Raw genomic sequence first — 15,932 nt, forward strand, 5'->3', positions numbered from 1 at the left:
TCGGTAAAAGAAAAAACAATCATTCATGCTTGTTGGTTTGAGACTTTGATTTTTATTTTTATTTTATACTCTTCACATTCATTTTTCGCGAAAAAAATGACCTCCGGTGGTCGATGTTTGCAAAATAATTTTTCTAAAAATCGATCTTGAGAGGTCGGTTTTAAACTTTCTCGCTTTTTTACGCTAAAAAAAAAAACGATCTCCGGATGTCTATTTTCTTAAAAAATAATTTTAAAAAAGTTGTCTTAAATCAATCTAGAGGTCGATTTTTCCTGACCTGTTCTTGAGATCGATTTTTGATGATTTTTTATTAGTGACAAGGTAATAAAGGCTACACATCTTAAGTGTAGTTGTATGATGTTAAAAGCATTTCCATAGGGGAGTACAAGCGTGTCATTTTCATTGACTATGCTTTTTGTGAACTGCTGCCTTTGTTTTATGAAAAACATTGTCTTAAGAAAAAGTTTACGCTTGTTTAGGTCACACCTAGAAAAGCGTTGCCTTATGCCAGAAAGTGTGGCCTTTTAAAGGCCACACTTTCTGATAGTCTAGACCACACTCTGCAAGTGTGCTTAAAGGCCTAAAATGTTGTAGTGATGAAAAGTGTTAGCCTTCCGTCCAATCCCAGAGAGCAAATAATCTATATTCGGGTACATTCATCGTTATTTTAAAAGTGAAAGATCCTAAGTTGAAAAGTTGAATTAAAAGTTAAATGATATTTTTACCCCTCATCTAAACACTATCGCTATACTTTTTTCACACCAAATAGTAATTTTACCTACCAATAAATGATAAATGAATCAAATAAATGAGAAATAAATCAATTAAATGGCAAGATTCATGTATCAAACACATCTTCAATTATTTGTCATTATTATACTCTTCAAAAATCAATGTATAATTCAATTTATTACAATATTATCTTTACCCGTTTGCTTCCCCCTGCAAAAAGCCTCACACATAATATTTAATAGTGCACGACTCCATTAATTAAAGAAATCAATGCCCAACCTGTTTGTTGTCTCTATTTTTTGCCTTTTATTTTTTCATGAACTGATTGTTAATCTATATATTATCAAAAGCAAAGGAGGAAGCACTAAATTGAGCTAAGCGGCAGCCTAATAATATGCCACTTTGCAATTTTAGGACAAGAAATCTATATCTATATCTATATCTATATATTATTAAAAGCAGAGGAAGAAACACTAAATTAAGTCAAGCGGCAGCCTAATAATATGCCACTTGGCAATTTTAGGACAATAAATTAGTTATTTATAACAACAAATTAGTTATTCGTAAAATTAAGCCCAGTGGCAAGATACTACACAACCACTTGGCAAATTTTAGGATTTTTCATTAAAAAAAATTTAAAAACTTTTAAGTACCAAAAGAAAATTGTAAAATTATTTAGTTTAATACGATTTTTTATGAAATTGATTTTCGAAGATTTTAGTTGAATATTCAAACTTGGCTAAAATGGACATGCTCGAAGATATTTACAATTATTACAAATATAAAAATGCATGCTATTCTCTATTTTTCTTCACTTGAAAAAAATCTTGCAGTATTTTTCCAGAGAATGTGATTAAATTTTTAAGTAGGCAATTAAAATAATTTCATATTTCATGTAACACTAATAATAAAATAACAAAACAACTTCTCTGTTATACTAATTTGAAAAAAAAATTAATTAATCTATTATTACAATCTAATAATGATTTACAAAAAAAAAAAGATTTGAAGGTGGCTGAAGAAGATGGAAGTGGAGGAGAGGTGCACGTGGTGTGGTTAACACTCCAAAAAATTAAGAATTACAAAACTATTTTGATTATTATTTAAATTTCAATTTTGACAATTAATTTAATTTTGCCAGTTTATTGTAAAGTTCAATTTTTGACAGTTAATACTAATAGTAATGGTTATCTATTTAATCAAGTTTTTAGATACAGTTCAAATTGTTTATGAAACAAAAATCAGAAAGAAAAAAAAACTAATCTAAACTACCTCACATTTGTACCACGTCCCCATTCCCCCATTTCCGTTTGCACGATGATCACACATACATGCACAACACACATCATTCTCTACATATTTACAGAGAGCAACACATATGCAAATATCTTTTAGTTACTTCTTGTGGGGTCCAGTCCTCTATTCCATATTTTAAGAAAGGAAGATTTTTCTTCCTTTGACAAAATCACATTGGTAGCAATTGTGGAATTGGCCAACAAGTCAATTCTTTTGTTCACATAGCCGTGATGTAAGCGCTTACCTCATCTTAGTCGTGATGTAAGCGCTTACCTCATCATAGTCGTGATGTAAGCGCTTAGCTCATCATAGTCGTGATGTAAGCGCTTACCTCATCATAGGAAATTCATTCCTATAAATAGGCGGCTTATGGTTCATCTGTATCATCACCAAGATCATTTGCTATATACACCAAAATCTCAGACAATACATCTGAGTGAGAGCAAAAGTGAGGTATTCCATAGACTGTAAGAAAATAGTCTGTGAAGAAAAATAGAGTGTGAGTGATATTGTAGTGAGGTGGAAAAATCAAAAGAGTGTTATTTCTTTTGAGGGTGTAGTGGTCTTAGGAGTATTTGTACTCGTTACTACACAGTGTAAAATTCCTCTATAGTGATATCAGCTGCTCCTCTTGGCCGTGGTTTTTCCCTTATTCAGAAGGGTTTCCACATAAAATCTTGGTGTCATTATTGCTGCATTTTATTCTTGCTGATTTAACCATAAGTTAGTGTTCCGCGTTTATCACTAATACCGTGAATATTATTTTTGCGGGTCTATTTTATTCCCAACAAGTGGTATCAAAGCCAAGGTTCTGTCTGAGTATGCTCTGTGGTTGCAGCACAGTCTGAACTTCCACATCAGAAAAGAATTACTTTGGTCTTCGAATAAAATAGTATTTGTATTTGTGATAAACGATGGAAGCCAACACTAGTAGAATGGTTACTTTGAGTGGCGTAAATTATGCCATTTGGAAGGGCAAAATGGAAGATTTGCTCTATGTCAAGAATTTTCATCAACCTGTCTTTGGAAATAAAAAGCCTGATAATAAATCAGATGAAGAGTGGAATTTGTTGCATCGGCAGGTTTGTGGCTTTATTAGACAGTGGGTTGACGATAATGTGTTGAACCATATTTCTGGAGAGACACATGCTCGGACCCTATGGGAGCATCTTGAAAGTTTGTATGCTCGAAAAACTGTGTAATAACGAGTATAAATACTCCTAAGACCACTACACCCTCAAAAGAAATAACACTCTTTTGATTTTTCCACCTCACTACAATATCACTCACACTCTATTTTTCTTCACAGACTATTTTCTTACAGTCTATGGAATACCTCACTTTTGCTCTCACTCAGATGTATTGTCTGAGATTTTGGTGTATATAGCAAATGATCTTGGTGATGATACAGATGAACCATAAGCCGCCTATTTATAGGAATGAATTTCCAAACAGAGTTCCCCTGCGGTTGCTTTGCAAAGTGATGTTCCAAACAGAATTCCCCTGCGGTTGCTTTGCAAAGTGATGTTCCAAACAGAGTTTGGTATGGAAAGGATGTTTCCTATGACCACTTGAAAGTGTTTGGTTGTAAAGCTTTTGTACATGTGCCTAAAGATGAAAGGTCGAAATTAACTGCCAAGACAAGGCAGTGCATCTTCATTGGTTATGGCCTTGATGAGTTTGGTTACAGGCTATATGATCCAATTGAGAAGAAGGTTGTGAGAAGCCGTGATGTTATCTTCATGGAGGATCAAACCATTGAAGATATTAACAAAGCGGAGAAGATAAAATCTTCAAGTTCTGAAGGTTTAGTTAATCTTGATCAAGTTCCTCATACAAATGCTGATGAAGTTGGTGGGCTCGATGACGATGGTGATGCCCAGAATCATGTTCCAGATCAGCATGTTGATGATGATAACGATGCTGCTATTGATGAAGCAGATGCTCCTACTCATGAAGTCGTGGATGAGTCAGATATTCCACTTAGAAGGTCTACTAGACAGCATGTTCCTTCTTCCCGTTATTCACCTAATGAGTATGTATTACTCACTGATGGGGGAGAACCTGAATGTTATGAGGAGGCCATGGAAGATGAGCACAAGGATCAATGGATTGAAGCCATGCAAGATGAGATGAAATCTCTGCGTGAGAACCATACTTATGAGTTGGTGAACTTGCCTAAGGGCATGAGAGCTTTGAAGAACAAGTGGGTGTTCAAAGTTAAAGCCGAAGAACACAGCTTGAAGCCCAGATACAAAGCTAGATTGGTTGTTAAGGGATTTGGTCAAAGGAAAGGTATTGACTTTGACGAAATATTTTCTCCTGTCGTGAAAATGTCCTCCATTCGGACAGTTCTTGGTTTGACTGCTAGTCTTGATTTGGAGATTGAGCAGATGGATGTGAAGACTGCTTTTCTTCATGGTGACTTAGAAGAGGAGATTTATATGGAACAACCTGAAGGCTTCAAGGCAAAAGGTAAAGAAAATCTTGTATGCAAACTCAAGAAGAGTCTCTATGGATTGAAGCAAGCTCCCAGACAGTGGTACAAGAAGTTTGAGTCTGTTATGGGGGAGCAAGGCTACAAGAAGACTTCTTCAGATCACTGTGTGTTTGTACAAAGATTTTCTGATGGTGACTTTATCATCCTTCTGCTATATGTGGATGATATGTTGATTGTAGGCAAAAATGCTTCCAGGATTGACGAGTTGAAGAAACAGTTGAGTAAGTCTTTTGCAATGAAAGACTTGGGTCATGCTAAGCAGATTTTGGGCATGAGAATTACTCGTTCGAGAGATGAAAAGAAGCTTTATTTGTCGCAGAAAAAGTACATAGAACGTGTACTAGAGCGCTTCAATATGAAGAGTGCTAAGTGGGTTAGCACACCTCTTCCTGGTCATCTGAAATTGAGCAAAAAGTTGTGTCCTACAACAACAGAGGAAAAACAGAGAATGGCCAAGATTCCTTATTCCTCTGCCGTCGGAAGTTTAATGTATGCAATGGTATGCACTCGACCAGATATTGCTCATGCCGTCGGTGTTGTTAGCAGATTTCTCGAAAATCCAGGGAAAGAGCATTGGGAAGCTATGAAGTGGATACTCAGGTATCTAAGAGGAAGCTCAGGGGGAGCTATACCATGGCAGTCGAAGTTGCAGAAGTGTGTCGCACTATCAGATATGCTGACCAAGGTGGTACCGAGAGACAAGTTCGAATCGTGCAAAGAACTTGTCGGCATGCACTCAAATTAGAAGCCAGTGTACCCTCCTTCAGGTGAATGGGACTGGAGGGGGAGATTTGTGGGGTCCAGTCCTCTATTCCATATTTTAAGAAAGGAAGATTTTTCTTCCTTTGACAAAATCACATTGGTAGCAATTGTGGAATTGGCCAACAAGTCAATTCTTTTGTTCACATAGCCGTGATGTAAGCGCTTACCTCATCTTAGTCGTGATGTAAGCGCTTACCTCATCATAGTCGTGATGTAAGCGCTTAGCTCATCATAGTCGTGATGTAAGCGCTTACCTCATCATAGGAAATTCATTCCTATAAATAGGCGGCTTATGGTTCATCTGTATCATCACCAAGATCATTTGCTATATACACCAAAATCTCAGACAATACATCTGAGTGAGAGCAAAAGTGAGGTATTCCATAGACTGTAAGAAAATAGTCTGTGAAGAAAAATAGAGTGTGAGTGATATTGTAGTGAGGTGGAAAAATCAAAAGAGTGTTATTTCTTTTGAGGGTGTAGTGGTCTTAGGAGTATTTGTACTCGTTACTACACAGTGTAAAATTCCTCTATAGTGATATCAGCTGCTCCTCTTGGCCGTGGTTTTTCCCTTATTCAGAAGGGTTTCCACATAAAATCTTGGTGTCATTATTGCTGCATTTTATTCTTGCTGATTTAACCATAAGTTAGTGTTCCGCGTTTATCACTAATACCGTGAATATTATTTTTGCGGGTCTATTTTATTCCCAACACTTCTAACATCCTTTAGTTTCTTCTTCTGTTAAATAGCTTTCTTCTTCGTTTGAAAGGAATGATTGGACATTTTTCTTGGTTACAACTTTTAATATTTGCATGAGTTTTCAAACTTTTTGGTTTATGTTATAATCATTCTTCTAGGTCACAACTTTTAATATTTGCATGAGTTTTCAAACTTTTTGGTTTATGTTATAATCATTCTTCTAGGTCACAACTTTTAATATTTGCATGAGTTTTCAAACCTTTTTTGTTTTTGTTATGATTGATTGTAGGATTTGAATTATTTTAAGTTGTGCCATATCACTGCCTATCTTTATGTTAAATAGATTATCGAAAGCAAGGTCGAGAAAGAACTAAGTGTTTTTTTTTTTTTTTGGGCAGATTGGAGGGGCAGCCTTTTTTCTCATGCCATATATGACATCTTGGGAAGCCAAAAATCTGTAAGGTTATTTGATTTACATATTAATAAAGCCAAGAATCTATGAAGTTATTTGATTTATATATTAATAATTAGATACTGAAATACAATCTTTTTATGTGGAAAATTTCATGAGGGGCAATAAAAAATTAGAATAGAGAATTTGAAAAGTTGATCATTTCAATTTAAGCTTGAAGCGTAGAAGAATTTCTTCACTAATTATGCAAGCAGTATTAAATACAACTATTTACTCTTTATTTCCTATAACGCCTCTATGACAATGTTGCTATGAGAACTCTGGACATATTGTATCAGCTTTTGTGATCGCATTTACTAACTTTTTAACATTTAATAATTTATACAATGTGCAGGTTAATGAGTTATCGATTAGAAGAGAGAAAAAGTAATTGTGTCTAACAGCCAAATAGGGCTACCTTTTCTTCATAGACATTAAATTAGTTCCCTCTTCTCTTTCCTTGTGGGATAAAGTGAACGAAGGAACACATTGTTAATTGATTCTAATAATTTTGATGTTGTTCATATTTATCAATAGGTTGGAGAATGGATTATTGCAGCTTGATCTCATTAGCACGATCAAGGAACATAAGCATGCGTTAAGAGGCTAAAATTAGAAATAATTTATCAACTTTTTCTAAGATCATGGCCAATCTCAAGTTTATTATTGGGAAGTTAGGACGAAAGCTTTATTTCATGTTGTATATGAGTTTAATACAAAATTTTAAAATACCAGTATAATTTGTAACATAATAATAACTCGAAATCTCAGTTTATAAGTTACAAAAGGTTCAAGCAACCAAGTAAAGTCCTGCTAAAAGATTGTTAAAATTTAACATTAAGATGCCACCAATATTTTTAGATCTATCTCAATTTTAGGATTGATTTACGTTGTTTATAGCGACCGAAACAATATTTCTTTTATGAATTTAAATGATGAAGAAGTTTTGATGATAAAATAAGAGTATTAAACTAAATTAGATTTAAGGAGTTCAAATATTTATTTATATTATATTCTATTAAAAGAGGAGTGATAGGCAAGGACATAAGTGTGGAAAACTAAATGAGCAATGGTATTATAAAGTACTTAAAAATGCAAACATAGTGAATATGGAACAAGAAAAAGAAAAAGTATAAGCATATAAATAAAAAAAATTATAGCGTTGAAATATATATAGAAGGATAACTCTGTTCGAATTTGAGATGAGAAAGTCTTTGAAATATGATCAGAAAAATCATACTCCAATAAATAAGGTCACCTAACTGAAATATAAATATAAATATAAATAAATATTTATGGTTTTGATTAGTTTGTAAAATAAATAAAGTAAATAATTAAATAATGCTAAAAATTATCGTTAACCTTTGAGGTGCTAAATATGCTAACATTCTCTTCTGTAAACTTTACAATATTATTTTACAACAAGCTGAAACCTGTATATTCATGATTATTTTATTAACTAACCGCGCATCGCGCGGATATTATACTAGTTCACAATAAAGAAGGAAAATGAAGAGTTGCAATAGTAGTTACTTATGAAGAGCTATATAATGAGTATATTAAAGATGCTAATTGGTGGTCATGTATTAGTAAATATGATTTCTAAACAAACTCTATGTATTTGTAGATGTCAAGTTACAAAATTATGATGCATCACAGCAGCAGCAAGATGAATCTGACACCCCAGTTCAGGGCAAAGAAATGATTCAAGACAAACATCAGTTAAATAAAGGGAAGTTTGAACAAAATATCAAGAATGCAGGTGCTAAATGTCAGAAAAAGAAGCCAAAAAAGAAGAAAAAGAGGATCAGCAGCACGATTCCTCAAGAATATGCTTTGGGTTAAACAAAAACCAAAGCAAGTAAATACTAGAGAGGTACTGGATAAACCTGATAATCCTAAGTCTCAAGAACAAAGCTGCGACAGTGTGGAGACCAACCAGAAAGACAATAAAATCACAATCATTGATAGTCAGGGTAGCAGTTCTAAGGGAGTTAAACCTGATCATATGTCTCCTATTACTGCTGATACTGAATGCAGACAACAAAAAGGTGGTCATCTGGTATTGGACTTGGGTAGGCTTGAATTCATACCACCTGTAATCCAAAACAGACATGGCCCGGACATTGAAAATAACTCTGAACATGACTATTGTTATGACACTAGTGAAGATCAAATAGAAAGTGTATCATCTGAAGAAGAAGTCCCAGACAGCTTTCTAGATGCCACAGAAGCAGAAGACGAGCAAATCATTGATAGCTTAATTGAGGTTTTTTCCCCTGCTCCTAAAGACATAAAGGACCCTATTACTCAGGAATCTGATCAAGTCATTCAGAAGCAAGGTCTTTCTCCAAGAGGTAACAAACATAGAAAAGGTAAAAAGGTAAGAAAGGAAAGCAATATAACTTTCCTTGAAGATCAAGAACAAGCAGAAAATGTTGTTCCTCCCTCTAAAATTTCTTTATGATTAAGTTCATAATATGGAATATTAGGGGGATCACTTCCCAAGGTGCTCTTGAAAGACTAATTCAGTTAGTCAGACTGTATAGAATTAATTTTGTTGCTTTACAGGAACCTTTCCTAAAGAGTAACGAAATTGATAAGTTTAGGAGAAGGCTTGGATTTGACCATGCCATCTCCAATTCTCATAGTAAAGTTTGGATTTTTTGGAATTCTGGCATTTTTTGTTCTGTGATTTCTAAAAGTAGGCAACAAATTACTTTAAAAGTTAACTTGCAGGGAAGCACTGATCCAGTATGGATCACCACTGTCTATGCTAGATCCAAAGCAAACAAAAGAAGATACCTTTGGCAGAAACTAAGAGATTTAAACTCCATGATTGATGGTCCATGGATCATCGGAGGGGATTTTAATTCAATTATGGAAGCCGAAGAGAAAAAAAGGGGTGTTCCTTTTAGATTACGTACATGTCTTGATTTTATTAACTGTATGGATGATTGTGGCATGACGGACTCTGGTTTTGTAGGTAATGTCCACATTTGGTGTAATGGGAGAGGGGGAGCTAACAGAATTCATATGAGACTGGACAGGCTTATGCAGAATGACGAATGGGCCAGTAAATTTCCAAATACTACGGTGGAACATCTTTCTAAGACTGGATCGGATCACAATTTACTCTTGGTTAGCTGCTCAGATAATGATCAACACGCGACCAAATATTTTAAGTTTCTCAATTTCTGGACGGACCAGGAAGATTATCTTTCCTTGGTCAAAACAGTCTGGGAAACAGAGGTATATGGTAATCCTATGTGGAGGTTACATCAAAAGCTCCAAATTCTAGCTAAGGAGTTAAGTAAATGGTCTAGAGAATGTATCGGAGATGTGTTCAAGAGAACCAAAGACCTGGAAAAAGATGTAGCAGCTGCTGAAACTGCTTATTTTGCTTCAGACTCTGACAGTGATCGAGAGCATCTCAACAGATCCAAGGCTAAATACATTAGATGGTTGAAGATGGAAGACTCCATCCTCAGACAGAAAGCTAGACTGAAATGGGCTGAGGATGAAGACTCCAATACTAAGTACTTTCATAGTACTATCAGGGCCAGAAGGAGGAAAGCTCAAATATACAAGATTAAAGATCAGCATGGCCAATGGGTAGAAGGAAATACTAACATCTCTGAGGCTGCTATTGATTATTTTAGTCAGATGTTCACTGGAAATACAAGGGTGGAGAACCTGGATTTTGTTAGGCATTGTGATAATCTGATCAATGATGAGGATAACATTCTATTGACAAAGATTCCAACTACAGAGGAAATCAAAATGGCTATTGATTCTATGGATCCAAACAGTTGTGCAGGACCAGACGGGTACAATGGCCATTTATTCCAAAATAGTTGGAACATTATCAAAGTTGAGGTAGTATCTTTTATGCTTTCCTTCTTTCATGGTGCTGAACTCACTAAGTTTTATACTCATTCCTGTTTAACACTTATCACCAAAGTTACTTCCCTTGATTGTTTTTCAAAATTAAGACCAATTAGTCTAAGCAACTTTTCAAACAAAATTTTGTCAAAAATCCTTGCTTTAAGAATCAACAGCATTCTCCCTAAGATTATATCTGATAACCAGTCAGGTTTTGTTAAAGGTAGGCAGATTACTGAAAATATACTGCTAACACAGGAGATAATTCATGGAATCAGGTCCAAATCCAATAGTTGTAATGTTGTTTTCAAACTTGATATGTCTAAAGCCTATGATAAACTTTCCTGGAATTTTTTGATCTCTGTTCTTAGGAAGATGGGATTTGATGAGATGTTTATCAATTTGGTTTATAGATTGATTTCTAATAACTGGTACTCAGTGATCATCAATGGTACTAGATATGGTTTCTTTAAATCCTCTCGAGGTTTAAAACAAGGTGACCCCTTATCCCATGCTCTCTTTATTATTGTTGCTGAGACTCTCTCTAGAGCCTTGAACTATCTTTTTCATAATGATAGATTTTCTGGTTTCTCAATGCATAAAAAGGGTCCTCAAATTAATCATCTTAGTTATGCAGATGACATTGTTCTGTTTACTTCTGGTGATAAAGTCTCTATTAAGCTTATGATGAAACAGTTGAATTTGTATCAAAAGGCTTCCGGACAAGAGATCAACACTGACAAAACTTTCTTTCTTACTCATAGTAAAACAGACAGGCTTTATAACAGAAGGATTAAAAAATGGACTGGTTTTAAGCAATCCATTTTCCCCTTTAATTATCTAGGTTGTCCCATATACTGTGGTAGAAAAAGAATTTATTATTTCTCTAATATTTCCAAAAAGATTCTCAATAAGATTGCAGGATGACAAGGCAGATTATTATCACCAGGAGGTAAGGCTGTGGTCATTAAACACATTCTTCAATCTCAGGCTCTTCATGTTTTTGCTGCTCTTATGCCTCCTTTACTACACTTTATGAAATTGAAATGCAATTTGCTAATTTTTTTTGGGGAGAAAAAAACGGCAAAAATAGTTACCACTGGTCTTCATGGGAAAACATGAGCTTTCCTACTAAAGAGGGTGGACTTGGCTTCCGAAGTCTGTTGGATATCTGTCATACTTTTGCAGCTAAAAGATGGTGGAGGTTGAGGACAAAACCTTCTTTGTGGGAGCAGTTCTTATTAGCCAAATACTGTCAAAGAAGTAATCCCATGTCCAAGGTCATAGCTTCTAAAGATTCTGCAGCTTGGAAAGATCTACTACATATCAGGGACAAAATGGACATCAACATTAATTGGAAGATCAATTCTGGTAATGTACTTTTCTGGTGGGATAATTGGACTCTGCAAGGGTCCCTTTATCAGATGATTAACCCAATCCCCAAACCTGGCAATGTAAAAGTGAAACATTTCATACAGAATCAGCAATGGGGGCTAGATAATCATGATCCTTCCATACCTTTGGATATTCTGAATTTAATCCAAAGTATTCCAATAGGTCAGGAAGGACAGAAAGATAAAGCTATTTGGAAGTTAAGCACTAATGGTTTTTTTACCTGTTCAACAGCCTTTGAATTCCTTAGAAACAAAAACATGGCTGATCCCATTTATAACTATATCTGGATCAAGAAAATTCCTTTCAAGATTTCTTTCTTTATGTGGAAGCTTCTCATGAATAATCTTCCTCTTGATGCGTCTCTGTCAAGATTTAACATTAACAAGGGTCCTAGTTGTTGTTGTTGCAGGGTAGCTTGTCTTGAAACAGGAGATCATGTATTTGCAGCTAGTGAATTGGCTAAGCAAACTTGGACCATGATCACCAGCCCTCTAGGACTGAATATTACAGGAAACACTGTTCAGGCAATCATTTGGCAGTGGTGGAGACAACAACCTAGAAACATTGTTCACAAATTTCTTTTACTAATCACCCCAGTGATAGTTTGTTGGGAAATTTGGAAAGCAAGATGCACCAGAAAGTTTGAGAATAAAAAGATTACTGCCTCTAATATTTGTTTTCAATCTCTGTTTCAGATCAAGGTGGCCTTCGGGAAAAAATTCAAATTTATAGACTACACCTGGAATTGGAGCAAAGTTTGTCTGATGGCAGAAAATTTCAAGGCAGTGATCACAAGCAAAATGATCAAATGGATCAAACCAGTAGGCAACGCTTGGAAGCTCAACACGGATGGAAGTTACATGAAGAATCATAACAAAGCTGGAGCTGGGGGTATTGTTAGAAACGGAATTGGAAATATGATTATGGAATTTTCCTATCCTACTCAATTCTGCACTAACAACTATAGTGAAGCAAAGGCTGCTTTAATAGGCATCTCTTGGTGTGTCAACCATCAATTTGAAGCCTTAGAAGTGGAACTAGACTCCATGATAGTGGTCCAAATGATCAACGGCATCATCAGACCTCCTTAGAAGCTTCAGGACATAATTGAAGATATTCAATCAAAAGCTCTACAGAGAAACATCACCTTCAAGCACTGTTATAGGGAAGAAAATGAAGTTGCGGACCCTCTAGCCAAACACGCTGCCCAAAATGAGGTTCCAATAATTGTTTTTGCAAGAATGTGACCTGCCAAATGCTATTAGAGGTCCCCTCAGGATGAATAAATTAGATTTCCCTTCTTTTCGGAGGAGAGTTAAGAAGAATGCTACTTGGCAATTTAATCCTCCTTGATAGTGTTATTCTTTAAAATGCATTAACTAATCACTGTTTCAATGCATTACGATTTCATTGTAAGATCTGTTAGATCATCAAATTTCATAGGATAGGTTTGCTCATGTCCTAAAAACATTACGGAGGTAAGGCCTTATGTCCCACTCTATTTAACTGTAACTGTTGTTTTTTTGGAATTCAATAGACGCGGTAGGGGTCTTGCCAAACCCCCCATCACCCGAGAAGTGAAAGCCCGGATGAATGATTTTTTTGGTAAAAAAATAAAAAATAAAAAAAAATGTAGATGTCAAATCTATGGATATATGTCTTTACCTTATCACTAGATATTTTTAATATTTTTTGTTATTTACATTCAAAAATGTGTATAAATTCTTCAAACTTCTAAGGAAGCTTGCAATGAAGGAACTGAATATTGATATATTCATGGAGGTTGAAGTCGATCACAAAGTTGACCTTTTAGCAGCTTAATTAGTAATTGTGATACATTTCATGTGTTTGAGAAATTGCTCTTTTAATTTTTTAGGTAATTGCTGGAAGGATTCAAAGTAGTGTTTTCACTGATTACACGCTTAAGGTAAGTGAGACGAAGACTCTACTACTACTATTTTCTTTCATTGTTTTTTCACTTATGTTATTTAGGTTGGCTATTTGGAGAGGTGTCACATTTGTCTTTCTTCCATTTTTTTTTTGTTAGATTAATTTTCCAAGTTGCATAAATCATACCTACGGTTTTTGGAAGAAAATTATTATAGATAATTATGGTGAATCTTTTTTATTTTTTATGAACGATTATGGTGAATCATGTCTAAATATTCTGATGTTTCCTCCTTTCTTATCTATATCTATATATTATTAAAAGCTGAGAAAAAAATCCTCTCCTTAAGCCAAGTGGCATAAAAAAGAAAAAGCCAAGTGGCATTATTAAGACAAAATAAACTACTTTTCTAACTAATAAAACTTCTGAATATTAGATTGATAATTTGAATTTCAAAAACTTCCCAAAAAAGGGTACATAACCGTGCATTTTGTGCATATATTTTTAACATTCAGTTTTTAAAATAAAAAAATAACTTCTTATACCTAAACCAACCCCACTCCGTCATCCACGATCCCCCTTTCCCTACTCATGCCCATAGAGTAGAGATTTAGATAAAGCAAAATTGACTTATATTTTGCTGCAATCTATTGGTCAAATGAATTGTTGAGAACTTCCTAACATGGAAAAACAAAAGCATTGATGTTGAAAAGCGGAGCACATTGATTTATCAGTTTACTGCAGAGGTAGTATAATATTGTACTTTTTTTTTAGTAAGTCTCATAGACCTCCTCTAGGAGTTGGGACAAGTCCTTGAGAACATATGCATTTTGTATCAAAAGCCATAATTTAGTAAACTCCTCATTTCATATACAATATTAAATTTCAACTCAGATACATGTGATAAAGCTATGCATTTAAAATCTTTACGTCAATATTTAGTATTAAACATGTCGCTTGAAAGTGTAGTATTGTTCATGTTTAATGGTGGTTAGATTGAACATGTGGATGCAATTGTCTTTGCAATTGAAAGTTCCCCATATCATTGATAGTTGATAGTATTTACTTTTCCCTAAAGATGGACTATTTAAATGGGCAACTACAAATAATTTGCAGTAGCTTATACTGGTATTGTGTGGAAAATGATTGGGATTCATCTTTTACCATCTTTGGTCATGCATTGATAGTTCATATTTGATATTTTCAATACAATATTTCCAAATTTTATGAAACAGTTCATTTATTTTTATTTGGTTCTGCTGATTCATGAACTGATGAATGTATAAGGAAAAATTGAAAAATATGTATGAAGAGTTCCTTTAGGAGTTGGAACAGATCTTATTGCCCACACAATATATAAGGTATCAGTGAAATGGAAAATGAATTCCATATGTTGCTGCATATTTAATTTATTTTAATCTTTTCAAACATAATGTATTTGTTGAAGATAGCTGAAGGAGGGAATCTATGGTTGCAAATGCTGAAGAATCGAGGCTGCCTACTGGTGTGGCATGGATGAGCCATTGTGGTAACGGTGATGACAAAATGAGCCAAACTATTGGTGAGTGGCATAAATGAGCCATTTTCGATAGTGCAATGACATATTTGAGCCTTTTCCATATTTTTTAATTTTGAATTTTCAGGAAAGAAGCTTCTAGGAACTCTATTTTCCTTTACCTTCAAACAATTCGAGCTATATATATATATATATATATATATATATATATATATATATATATATGAGGATAAAGTTGTCTTCGTTTTCCAAATAAAATGGTACTTCGAAATTTCAAAATCGTTGAATTGATCTAATAGTATGTAGGGTTTGCTACTTGAAAGTTATAACAGTAATAAATCAAGCATAGTTCCTATTCCTGTTTTCCATTCACATTTAAGAAATTAAGGAGACTAGCTGGATGTCTGAAATTCAATAGATTAGAAGGTCGTTGTACACTTTCCATTCAAAAGTTATTTTGTTTTCGTTCTTTTCTCAGAATTACTATTACTATTTTCTGTGAGTTTTTCTATTTATTTGTTGCAATACATTGTCATTCTAATTAGGCTTTTAACACGTTTAAGTTGTATTTTATTCGCTTAAAATAACAGTTTTATTTTTTTTCCTCTTTTCCTTTTTTCCTGAACTCTATAATAGCATTTAGTATTTACTGATCTCATATTCACTGTACCTTTCACAATGAGTGCAGTCTTTACCGAGAATTATGTTATCAAAGCTTTCGATTCCTTTCCTCCATCAAATTTAAAAAAAAAAAAAAACTATTTGAGGTCAATCTACTAGCATCGAGAGTTGAAAGCGTCTTTGAAA

Source organism: Lycium barbarum, chromosome 4, assembly GCF_019175385.1.
Source record: "Lycium barbarum isolate Lr01 chromosome 4, ASM1917538v2, whole genome shotgun sequence".
Lineage (NCBI taxonomy): Eukaryota > Viridiplantae > Streptophyta > Magnoliopsida > Solanales > Solanaceae > Lycium > Lycium barbarum.